Consider the following 12,734-nt stretch of genomic DNA (forward strand, 5'->3'; position numbering starts at 1 on the left):
TGCACAGGCAAATTGATTAACGTATGGCATAAGCTTTCCCCCGGCGCATACGACCGTGTCACGAATAATGTAAGAACCCGGACTGCGAGTCGGCTCTATACGGCGCTATACGGCGCCTGCGCACCGACGTTCGGCTTCTTTCGGCAACTTGTGACGCGGCCGTATGCGCCAGGAGGAAAGCTTATGTCATACGTCAATCAATTTGCCTGTGCATAGGAACGCCCACTCCCGCAGGATTCATACCCGGAAGCCGGGGGGGGAATAAAGATATAACGGTATGTACGGCAAAAAAAATAAAAAAGATCAGCGTACAGTCAATGTCAGAATGAAGCTTAATGTAATGTTAGAATTTTTTTTAGGGTGAACCCCTGCTTTAAGTTGAAAAAACATCTCATGCTCAGCCTGGTCGCTGATTGGCTAGAGCGGATGGATTGAGAGCAGCGCAGCCATTGGCTGGCGCTGCTGTCAATCACATCCAGTGACGTGGCGCGCCGAGAGGCGTAGCAGAGTGATACAGTGAGCGGCTATGGTCGCTCGTTGTATAACGGGAGCGCGCCCGCAATTAGTGACCACCATGCGAGCTCTCGCATGACTGTGGTGACTAATTGCGGGGGGGACCAGAGACAGCCGCCGAGGGACCCAGAAGACGTGGATCGTGGGCACTCTGTGCAAAACGAACTGCACAGTGGAGGTAAGTATAACATGTTTGTTATTTAAAAAAAAAAAATTCCTTTAGTGACCCTTTAACTGGCTCCCCTATTCCTGCACAGCCAGGCAACATGCATTTTCCACTTGCATCCGGACACAAGAAATCAGTCCCTGGGCTTGTTTTTATTAGGGATAACAACTTTGATGGGGTAGAGGGACTATGAGATGCCCAACTTGACTAAAACAACAGATGGGGTTAACTTCCTTCCTATTAGGCTGGGTTCACACTACGGTTTTCCCGTCCGTCAGCCGCATACGATTTATATGAAAAACCGTATGCGGCTGAAACGGACGGGAACGTATGGAATCGCACATGTGTGCGTTTTCCATTGACATTAATGTTAAAGGAAAACGTATGCGTTTGCCATACTGTTTTAAAAACGACCGCAAAACCGTGGTTGAACACGGTTTTGCGTACGTTTAAAAAACATTTTGCCAGCAAATCGTACGCACCCGGATGCATCTGAGTGCATACGATTTGCAATGCATTGTCTATCTATACGTTTTCCCGTCCGGGCCCGTACCTTTTCAATACTGAAATCGTATGTGGCTGACGGACGGGAAAACCGTAGTGTGAACCCAGCCTTACAAAGAAAAGATCCTGGACTGTTCTCCTTCCTGGACACAATCATAGGTAGATTCAGGTACATGGGTGCAAACTTGCGGCCGTGTAGCTTAGCGTGTTTAGGCTACGCCGCTGTAAGTTAGCTAGGCAAGTACATGATTCTCAATGTACTTGCCTGCTAATATACGGCGGCGTAGCCTAAAGCGGGCAGGCGTAAGGGCGCCGAATTCAAATGTGTGGAAGGGGAGCGTGTTTAATGCTAATCAGGCTTGACCTTACGTTTTTTACGTTTTTTTGTTACTGCGCATGCCCAGGGCGCCTACATTTCCCAGTGCGCATTGCGGCTAAGTACGCCGCACGGGCCTATTGATTTCGACGTGGACGTAAACGACGTAAATCGCTATTCGCGGACGACTTACGCAAACGACGTAAAAATTTCAAATCTCGCGGCGGGAACGGCGGCCATACTTTAACATTGCTATTCCACCTAATAGAGCCTGATAATGCCTTACGGAAACGGCGTAAATCTACTTTGGCGGCCGGGCGTACGTTCGTGAATCTACGCCGACCGCAATGGAAGCGCCACCTAGCGGCCATCCGAAATATTGCAATCTAAGATAGGACGGCGCAAGCCGTCGTATCTTAGATATGTTTAAAAGTATCTCTGTTTGAGCATACGCTTAAACATAGGTCGGCGTAGATTCTGAGTTAGGTCGGCTTATCTACTGATAAGCCGGCCTAACTCTTTCTGAATCTATCTATCAGTCTTTAACCACTTAAGACCCAGACCTTTATGCAGGTAAAGGACCTGGCCAGTTCGGCACTGCGCCACTTTAACTGACAATTGCGCGGTCGTGCGACGTGGCTCCCAAACAAAATTGGCGTCCTTTTTTCCCACAAATAGAGCTTTCTTTTGGTGGTATTTGATCACCTCTGCGGTTTTAATTTTTTGCGCTATAAACAAAAATAGAGCGACAATTTCGAAAAAAAATCAATATTTTTTACTTTTTGCTATAATAAATATCCCCCAAAAAGATATAAAAAACATTTATTTTCCTCAGTTTAGGCCGATACCTATTCTTCTATCTATTTTTGGTAAATAAGCAATAAGCAATAAGCGTTTATCGATTGGTTTGCGCAAAATTTATAGCGTTTACAAAATAGGAGATAGTTTTATTGCATTTTTATTCATTTTTTTTTTACTAATAATGGCGGCGAGCAGTGATTTTTTTCGTGACTGCGACATTATGGCGGACACATCGGACAATTTTGACACATTTTTGGGACCATTGTCATTTTCACAGCAAAAAATGCTATAAAAATGCATTGTTTACTGTGAAAATGACAATTGCAGTTTGGGAGTTAACCACTAGGGGGCGCTGTAGGGGTTATGTGTGACCTCATATGTTTTTCTAACTGTAGGGGGGGCGGGGCGGGGCTGGCTATATTAGGGAACACACGATCAATGAAGCTGTGAAGAACGGGGAAGCTGTGTTTACACACAGCTCTCCCCGTTCTTCAGCTCCGGGGACCGATCGCGGGACTCCGGCGGCGATCGGGCCTGCGGGTCCCGTGGCCACGTTCACGGAGCTTCGGACCGTGTCGCGGGCACGCGACCCACGGCTGGGCACTTAAAGAGGACGTACAGGTACGTGATTGTGCCCAGCCGTGCCATTCTGCTGACGTATATCTGCAGGAGGCGGTCCTTAAGTGGTTAAGGATCAGTGGCAAAAGTCCCTTTCGGTGTAGGAGCTCTTAGTACCCTTTGGAAAATAGCACAAAAAATTTGCAAAACTGCATGCAGGATTATCTCTTCTCCTCCTCAGTAAAACTTCTCCCAGCTCCACTGCCACTGTATTTTCGTTATTGTTTTAACAAACGAAAACTAAAGCGTAAAGTCCGAAAACCGAAAGATCCGACATAAACAAATGCTTTATTTTAGTTTTCATTGCGACAACAGTTCGATATAGATAGAAGATTCGACATGACGCTGACAATAACAATCTGTGTCTATCGAACCTGTGGTCGAATGTGCCTAACCTTAATTCTATTAGTCCAAGATTGTTCTACATAGAGAGAAAAGATTGCTGCTGGAATTGGGTGGGGGAAGTAAAATTAAAATAATGATGATGATGAATGTTATTGGCTGATTGTATCCAAAGAGGAGGAGCAGTAAAATAGCTAGAACTAAGTTGACAATTTAACATGAACGACGAAGATTCGACAAAGCATCGAAAAACATACCAAAGTCGAATCCGTCATTAAAGGCTTATGGTGTCTGTCGAAAGTTCTAAGAGGATTCGATGGAGCAGCTAAACTGTACGCTCCATCTTCACCCGATCAACTCCTCCCTAGCTGGGCTGACGCTGGGTATTTAAGGAGGCCTGCTACCTGCCAATCCAAATTGGGGATTGGTCAGGGTTCCTCAAAATACCCCAGGTAGCTCCACCTACCCTCCACACCTCTCTTTCTAGAACGTACCAGAAGATTCCAGAAAGAAGTGGGATGTCTTATTGATGTCACCTGTGAGTCACTCAGCACTACGCTGAGCCACTCCCAACCCAGATCACAAAACACATTACATTTCTGGGCAAATGCATCCGCCCATAGGCTATAAACAAATTCTAATGTTGGTTGACTAGTAATAATAATTAATAAATATAATTATTACTAGTCATACAACATTAGAATTCTACTATAGCTAGCTTGTAGGCGGAACCTTCGACCGGAAATGTACGATTGCGGCGTCGTACAGTTTCGCTGCTCCGTCGAATCTTCTTTGAACATTCGACAGACACCATAAGCCTTCAATGACAGATTCGACCTTAATTAATTCGGATTTTCAGACAAATGCAATTTCGAATGAAAAACAAAATAAATAAAAACAAATTTTGGGAGTAACTAAATGAATAAATTTTTCGGACGAAAACAACATTTCCAAAACAAAACATTTCAGTGTGCACATGTCTAGTCTCTACCCTTGTGAATCCTTGGGAGTGATCACTCTGTCCTCCTTGCTCCCTGCTGTTCTTAGGCAAGATTCCTTTTCAAACCGGATGCTGAAAGGATTTTTCCCTGCCAGCCCAGAGGAGAAAGGCCCCCTCTAGACCTAGGGGGCCACTGGTGGGCTACTCAGTAACTCCATGTGCCACCCGGCTCCCCTGCTGGCATGGCTCCACCATATTTAGGGCTGACCTAGCCACCCTGCTAGGACATTCTGCCTGGGGATTAGCCAAGTTCCCTCAAGTATACAGATCAGAACCTCCTGGCCTCCGCCCACTAACTATCAGAAGCTACAAGCTTCTAGATCCAGGGGGAGGTACCAGAGACCTGCATCTGTAGAGCCATCCAGCCTAACTTGCAGTAACTCGACCCAATTACCGACTTGCATTTCTTACCATGAGTCATAAGCTTAACCACTTCCCGCCCTCCATAGAGCAGAATGATGGCTGGAAAGTGGTTGTATTATCCTGACTGGGCATCATATGAGATCCAGCAGGATAAGTCGATAGGGCATGCAGCGCGGCGATCGGTGGTGTGGTGTGTCAGTCTGACACACTGCATCTTCAATCCCGGTAAAGAGCCTATGACGTAGGCTCTTTACCATGTGATCAGCTGTGTCCAATCACAGCGCATCTCAGTGTAGAACCCTCTAGTGTGCTAGGAGAGTATAGTGTTTTTTTCTCTTAGGACAGGTACATTTCCAGGTTTGGCTGGTAGCCAAGCCTGGGTGTGTTTTGTGATCTGGGTTGGGAGTGGCTCAGAGTAGTGCTGAGTGACTCACAGGTGGCATCAATAAGACATTACACTTTGTGTTGGAATTAGAATATCCCCGTCAAGCATTCCCTTCTTCCCATAAAAGCAAATCACCCCAATATTCCACGAGGATGATTATTCCTGGGATTGCCTAATAAGCCACACATGAGTCAGAGCTTACTGCTGGAACAAGACACTTTAATGGCAGCATGCTGCTGGTATATATGCAGTTTACAAGCTAAATCCTCAATCAAAGAACAATGAAATCTCCACCCCCTTTCCACACACAGTGGGGGCTCTCATACAGATTATAGGCAGACACTTCGGCGCTGACTCTGAACACACATTTCTTTAGATAATGACATCAGTGAAGGTAATTACTAGTTGTAACAGAATACGTTATCTAGACAGCTTGGCCCCGCATATAGAAGAGGTAATTACCACAATGAAGCAATCAGAATAATTAACATGAGCCCCTTCTAATCACAGTAAACAGTAAACACAGGGCTTCTTCACACAACACACTAGATCAATTACCCTTTCATACACAGCATTACTAGCAGGGAGAATTAACTGAAGCATATCCTTCACAATGGCCCCCCTTTTTCTCCCTGCTCCGGCAACCCGGTTGGACCTTTCCTGGTCCAGTAGGGTTGATGGGTTCAGAGCTTTTAGTCCGAGGTTAACTCCGTTTGGCGTAACTGGCCTCCCTTGGCAACAGCTTCCGACTCAGGTATGCCACCGGGTCGTCAGATCACACGCCGGTCAGTCCCCAAGTCTTTGTGTGATCTGCAGAGTCACCAGAAGTCAGTGTGAAGACGGGCGAATGGGTCTGTGCGCTGCCGTCTAGGTGTCCCGCTATGGGAGGGGCAGGTTATGGCTCTGAAGTGACAATCACAGGAGATTCATAAAAAGAAAAATGTATATTTGTTGAAATGCTGTAGCACTGGTGCTCAGAGTCCGAGGGGGGGGGCTTGGATCAGTGCCCCATAGGGTCAGCCACCCTCTGCTCCCTCCGCAGCCGCCGGTTCTCCTCTTTGAGCTTCTCCAGCTCCATCTCCAGTTCATGGAGCTTGGGGGGGTCAGCCTGCTGTGACCTCAGGTTGTTGTTCTCCTCCTCCAGGCGGCTTATGCATTCCTCCAGCTCCATGTACTCACGGATCAGCTCCTGCTTGCTCATGTCCTGCAGGCTCTCCACGTGGTCCTTCATCATCAGGAACTGGGTGGTGGTGTAAGGGGCCACCGGTGGGCCCTTGGCAAACATCTCGGCCCGCATCTGGGACGCCCGCTGCGACTCCCTCTCCTCCAGTCGCTTCTTCTCCTCCCAGGTCAGCTTGTTATACGGCTTCCAGGACCTCTTCTTCTTGGAGGGTGGCCGGCGGTGCCTCTTTCTGCCCAGCTCCCTCCAGGGCCCCTCCGGCTCATGGCTGTCGCCCATGACCAGCTGACAATGGTGTTCCCTGTTGTCCGTAATAACAGATTGTACCATGAGGGCTTCGTAAGGGGTGCCCAATGGTTCTTCCTGACCCAGCTCCTGGGGATCCCAAGCCGAGTCTACACAATGGGCTGCTGCTGGTGGGCGGTACCCAGGTTGAGACCAATTTGACCTGGTGTTGTCGTTCATGGGGCAATTCTGCTTGAAGTGACCCAGCTGTTTGCACCGGAAGCAGCGTTGTTCGTTGTCCTCCTGGCGTGGATAGCGAGGGCTAGATGTCACCTGTCTGTTCATTATATTAATGGACAGAATCAGTGATCATCAGTGTTGTTCATCTTCCTTTAAAAAAGGAATTAGTTACAGTTACTTGTCCGAAAAAGTAATTGAGTTAGTGACTCAGTTACTTTATTGGCAAAGTAACTAGTTACTCGGCAAAGTAACTGAGATTTTTTTTTTATATTCTACAATGCAATTACGTTCTATAACATCTTTAACCACTTACCGACCGCCCACTGTATATGTACGTCCTGTTTTTAAAGATGGATATCTCGGTAACGGCAGCAGCTGCTGCCACAACCGAGGTATCCATCTTTTTAGTGGGCGGCCGTGTAAACGATAACGGCGGTCTCCGCAGCGGATTTGCTGCGAGATCGCCGTTATCGGTGGCGGGAGAGGGCCCCTCCCGCCGCTCTTCCGCGCCCTCCGCCGCTTACCGGAGCCGTCGGTAGCGGCGGAGGAGATCGGATGCTGCCGCCTGGTGAGTGAGGACTCGAGTGAGGGCAAGATGGCCCCCACCCGTCCTCATAGCTTTGCTGGGCGGAAGTGATGTCAAAACGTCAGTCCCGCCCAGCGTCTTAAAGGGACAATTTTTTTGTTGTCATTTTTTTTTTTTTTTTTTGCATTTAAGTCTAAATATGAGATCTGAGGTCTTTTTGAGAGGACCTGTCATGCTTTTTTCTATTACAAGGGATGTTTACATTCCTTGTAATAGGAATAAAAGTGATACATTTTTTTTTTATTATTTCAGTGTAAAAAATTATAAAATCAATAATTATAAATAAGAAAACAAAAAAAAAAATTATTTTAAAGCACCCGGTCTCGACGAGCTCGCGCTCAGAAGCGAACGCATACGCGAGTAGCGCCCGCATATGAAAACGGTGTTCAAATCACACTCAAATCACACTCCACCTGCCCAGGCAGCAATACTGTACAATATAGATTCAGTGTGCAGTGTGAATGTACAGTATCGCTGGGCAGGTGGAGTGTGATGATGATATTAATAATTGTACACAGTATTGCATTTGCTGGGCCTGCCTGGGCATGTGGAACTGCTCCACATGCCCAGGCAGGCCCAGCAAATGCAATACTGTGTATAATTAATTATCAAATCCACCTGCCCACAGTGCCCACTGCCCAGGCATGTCATCCTTTGTGGGGAGAGCCTGGATAAGCCCGCTAAGCTGCCTGATATCATGATCTGGCTCTGACTCTATCCCCATTCCCCACCTCCTGGGTCTGTGTGTCCCGTCCCGTGTACTGTGCGGGCGTACCTGTGTGCCTCTCCATCGCCGACTGTCATGATGATCTCCTCGGCGGGCTCCAACGCCGCTGTTCCATCTGTTTTAGGTATCCGGTCCCACTCCCATCTTACTATCAAGTATCGCCATTCGCCGGTGTTGTACCGAGAATGGTTCCCTGTCGGAATCGGTTTCCCCTAGCTTTCGGCTCCGTTCGGAAATCCGCCTCTTCATTGCCGCTCTCCCGTGACGCTCCCTTCTACCATATCCACGAATGCCCATTAGTCCTCTGCTCTCCACAATTATTTATATATATATTTTTTTTTTTTTTATTATTATTATTATTATTATATATACACAGGGGCGTGAGAATTCTTTATTTATATATGTATATATATATTTATATATATATATACTGTATATATATATATATATATATATAAGAATTATTTATATATATATATATATAAAAATATAAATAATTCTCATGCCCCTGTGTATATATAATAAAATAAAATAAATGATAGATAGATATCTATCTATCTATATCCAGGGCCATCTTTTCCATTGGGCACGCTGGGAAGTTGCCCGGGGGCCCCGCTTGCCTGGGGGGCCCCACCGGCTGCCCAGCAACTCCAGTAAAAAATTGTGGAGAGTGACGGGTTAGAACTGCCCATGCCCAGTTTGCGGAAATCACAGAGAAGATCCGATCCTCCACGAGTGCGGGGGGTTGCTGATGTAAGGGGGGAGTGAATGCAAAAATGTAAGGGGGCACTGATATAAAGGTTCCCCCTCCTATATTAGTGACCCCCCTTACCTTAGTGTATTTACTCTACGGAAGGTGGTCTCTGGTCACCAGATCAGAGTTCCCTCCTTAGATCATGATCTGCAGCGTTCCCCTTTACATAAGAGTTCCCTTTCACTGTAAGGGGGAATCCTGCAGACTCTGATGTAAGAGGAAACTCTGTGCTGGCTGGGTTATAGTAACCTGACCTTCATGTCAATGAAGACATTTTTTTTTTTTACTTTTGTTTAACTTAAACACATTGCTAATAGCACTAGCTACTGTATATGTTTATAGTTTAAATACTGACATTTGCATTGTTCGGCACTGAAAACTGTAATTTTAGGTACTTTTTTTGCACTGGCAGTAAAAGATGTGGTTCTGCCAATAAAGTTTATGATTTTTGTCAGTAAATTCTCGTGCACGATTGTGTAGACAGGGCCCCAGTGCACTGTATTGCCCGGGGGCCTATAATGCTCTTAAGATGACACTGTCTATATCTATATATAGATATATATTTATATATATATTTTGTGTAATGAATAATGACATTGTACCGGGGACGTGCACGGGGGCGGGGCGGAAGCAGAGTCTGGAGAGCAGAGGGCTAATGGCCATTCGTGGATATAGTAGAAGGGAGCGTCACAGGGGAGCGGCAATGAAGAGGCGGAGTTCCGAATGGAGCCGAAAGCTAGGGGAAACCGATTCCGACTGGGAACCATTCTCGGCACAACAGCGGGCAGTCCGGGCAGACTCCACCTTCTCCCGTGACGCTGCTTGTTGTGACTCACCGTCCGACCACCTGACCAGCTGACGCGGCCGCGTCGAAACGTCACTCCGTACACTCCCAGCCACCCGATACTGCATCGGGTGGCTGGGAGTGTACGGAGTGACGTTTGGACGCGGCCGCTTCAGCTGGTCAGGTGGTCGGACGGTGAGTCACTCACAAGCAGCGTCACGGGAGGAGGCAGAGTCTGCCCGGACTGCCCCCCCCCCCCCATGCGCTCTAAGTAATTTCTGTAACGCCGCCCAGTAATGGGAATGGCGTTGCCGAGAGGGCAAAAGTAATCTGATAGATTACTCTTTGCCCTCAGGAGGCCCATCGTTACCCAACGGCGTTTATTTAAACGCCGTTAGTTACAACACTGGTGATCACTGACTCTGTTCATTCGGAAAAGGTAGGAGGCGCTCTCCATCCTGACAGAGGGGGCAGAGGAGGATGTGGAGGGTGACACGGAGCGCAGAGGGGGACGTGGAGGGTGATACGGAGTGCAGAGGGGGACATGGAGGGGGACACCGAGCGAGGAGGGGGACAGCAGAAGACCGGAGGACAGCAGCAGCACGGAGGGGGGAAACGGAGCGCGGAGGGGCAGAGCAGCACATATGGGGGAACTGGAGGAGAATACAGGGACAGTCAGCGGTGATCGGTGCGGCTTTGGGGGGAGTTACAAGCCCCGATCACCGTTGTATAGATTTCACTAAAACAGCTGAAAGGAGAGGGGGGGGGGTCCGGGGAGAAGCTGTCAGGCTGTATTGAAATCTATACAGGGAGATCGGTGCTTGTAACTCCCCCCCACCGCACCGATCATCCCTGACTGCCCAGGTATCGGTGAAGCATCGGAGCATTTTCCCAGAGTACAAGTACTCGAGGAAATGCTTGGTATCGGTACCGATACTAGTATCGGGACAACCCTAGTACAGACCTATTGAGGATGCCCACTAGAGTAAGGTGACCAGATTTTTAAAATGAAATCCGGGGCATTTTTTCTTTTTACTAGTAATGGCGGCAATTAGCGACTCTTAGCTGGACTGCAATATTGCGGCTGATAAATTGGACACTAAGTGACACTTTGTGGGAACCAGTGACACTAATACAGTGATCAGTGCTAAAAATATACACCGATTAATTATCAGTGCAGCCCCCCTGAAGATGCCCACCCAGGACCACCAGGGATGCCAATCAGTGCCATTCATCAATTCCAGTGCCTCATCAGTAATGCCTATCAGTGCCACCCATAAGTACCCATCAGTGCTACCTATCAGTGGCCATCATCAGTGCTGCATATTAGTTTCCATCAGTGAAGGAGAAAATGTACTTATTTACAAGATTTTATAACAGAAACAAAGAAAACTTTCTTTCTTTTTTTTTTATATGTAAAGCAAAAAATAAAAACCACAGAGGTGATCAAATACCACCAAAAGAAATCTCTATTACAGTGGGAACAAAATGATAAAAATCTGGGTACAGTGTTGTATGACCACGCAATTGTCATTCAAAGTGTGAGAGCGCTGAAAGCTGGTCTGGGCAGCAATGAGGTGTAAGTGTCCTGTATTGAAGGGGCATAGGTGTGCGCACAGGGTGTGCCAGGTGTGCCCGGGCACACCCTAATCACTCTGTGTAGCATAGATTCCCCCTACTGCCCTAGCCCCCCCCTTCCTCCCGCATCGCTGCTGGCTTCCCTCCTCTCCTGGTGGTTTGCACAAGTTATAGCGTTTACAAAACAGGGGAAAGTTTTATTAATTTTTTTTTTGTTACTAGTAATGGCGGCGATCAGCGATTTTTTTCGTGACTGTGACATTGCGGCAGACACATTTTTGAGACCATTGTCATTTTCACAGCAAAAAGTGCTATAAAAATGCGCTGATTACTGTGAAAATGACAATGGCAGTGAAGGGGTTAACCACTAGGGGGCGCTAAGGGGTTAAGTGTGCCCTAAGGGAGTGATTCTCACTGTAGGGGGGCGTGGCTGGACATGTGACATCACTGATCGTCGTTCCCTATAACAGGGAACAGACGATCAGTGACACTGCCACAGAGAAGAACGGGGAACGTGTGTTTACACTCTCCCCGTTCTTCAGCTCCTGTGACCCGATCGCGGGACACCGGCGTCGATCGGGTCCACAGGCGCGGTCACGGAGCTTCGGACCGGGTCACGAGTGCGCCCCACGGCTGGGCACTTAGGCGGTCCTTAAAGTGGAGGTTCCCCCTAAAAACAAATTTTAACAATACATTGAGAAGCCTGATTACACTGCGGGTATGCTGGGTTTTTTTTTGTTTTTTTTTGTACATACCTTGTTATCGCCGTTTCATCCCTCGGCTTCCGGGTACGATTCTTGCGGGTCTGGGCATTCCTAGTTGATTAACGTTCCTCCGATTGACGCATATTTGACGTCACGACTTTCCGAAAGAAGCCGAAAGTCGCTGCGCAGGCGCCGTATAGAGCTTACTCTATACGGTGCCTGCGCAATGATGTTCGGCTTCTGTCAGAAAGTCGTGACGCGCAGTATGCGCCGGTCGGAGGAACGTCAATCAACTAGGTCCAGCAAGAATCATACCCAGAAGCCGAGGGATGAAACGGCGATAACGAGGTATGTACGAAAAAAAAAAAAAACCCCAGCATACCCGCAGTGTAATCAGGCTTCTCAATGTATTGTTAGAATTTGTTTTTAGGGGGAACCTCCACTTTAAGTGGTTAAATGTAAATTACTGACCCTTTCTGAATGAACACAGTGAGCGGTCAGTAGTGTGTGTTTGAGCTTTGGGGTGCACACCCTACTGCAATGGGCTGCGCACACCTATGTGAAGGGGTAATGAGCCCCTCTATCATAGCTCTCCCTGAAGGGAGAGAGGTGTGGGGGTGCCAGTCAGGAGAATGGCGGAGGTCATCCTCCATGATGCTCTAATAAATTATAATTACTGGAATGCAGAGGGCTCAGACCCTCCTTACCCAATGCCAATCACTTCACCCCTCTGACCCCCCGAGCTGCGCATTTTAGCGGCTCTTCCGCCAGGTCAGAGGCTGTCATGACATCACTTCCGGCGCGGGGGCCGCCGGGAAGCCGAGTCGCCCGCCCTTTCCCCACAGCCATCCATAGACGGGAGGAGGAGGCCGCGGGCTGCCAGTCTTGCCGGGGCCGGTGAGTAGCGGGCCGGTTCCGCTCTGGAGAGCTCGGGCCGGGAGGGATTGT

The 12,734-nt window shown here is 48.0% G+C and overlaps 1 protein-coding gene across 3 annotated transcripts in view; it reads left to right on the forward strand.

Moving 5' to 3' along the window:
* The first annotated feature begins 12,569 nt into the window (after positions 1-12,569).
* ZNF131 (zinc finger protein 131) overlaps positions 12,570-12,734 on the forward strand; it is a 30,745-nt gene continuing 30,580 nt past the window's right edge. For 2 of the 3 annotated variants that reach the window (XM_040338937.1, XM_040338942.1), the window contains exon 1: positions 12,573-12,683. The gene's annotated coding sequence lies outside the window, so the exon portion shown is untranslated. Of the gene's footprint in view, positions 12,684-12,734 lie in introns of all 3 variants that reach the window. The other variant, XM_040338930.1, reaches the window with a different exon arrangement.

This window comes from Rana temporaria, chromosome 1 (genome assembly GCF_905171775.1).
Source record: "Rana temporaria chromosome 1, aRanTem1.1, whole genome shotgun sequence".
NCBI classification, from domain to species: Eukaryota; Metazoa; Chordata; class Amphibia; order Anura; family Ranidae; genus Rana; species Rana temporaria.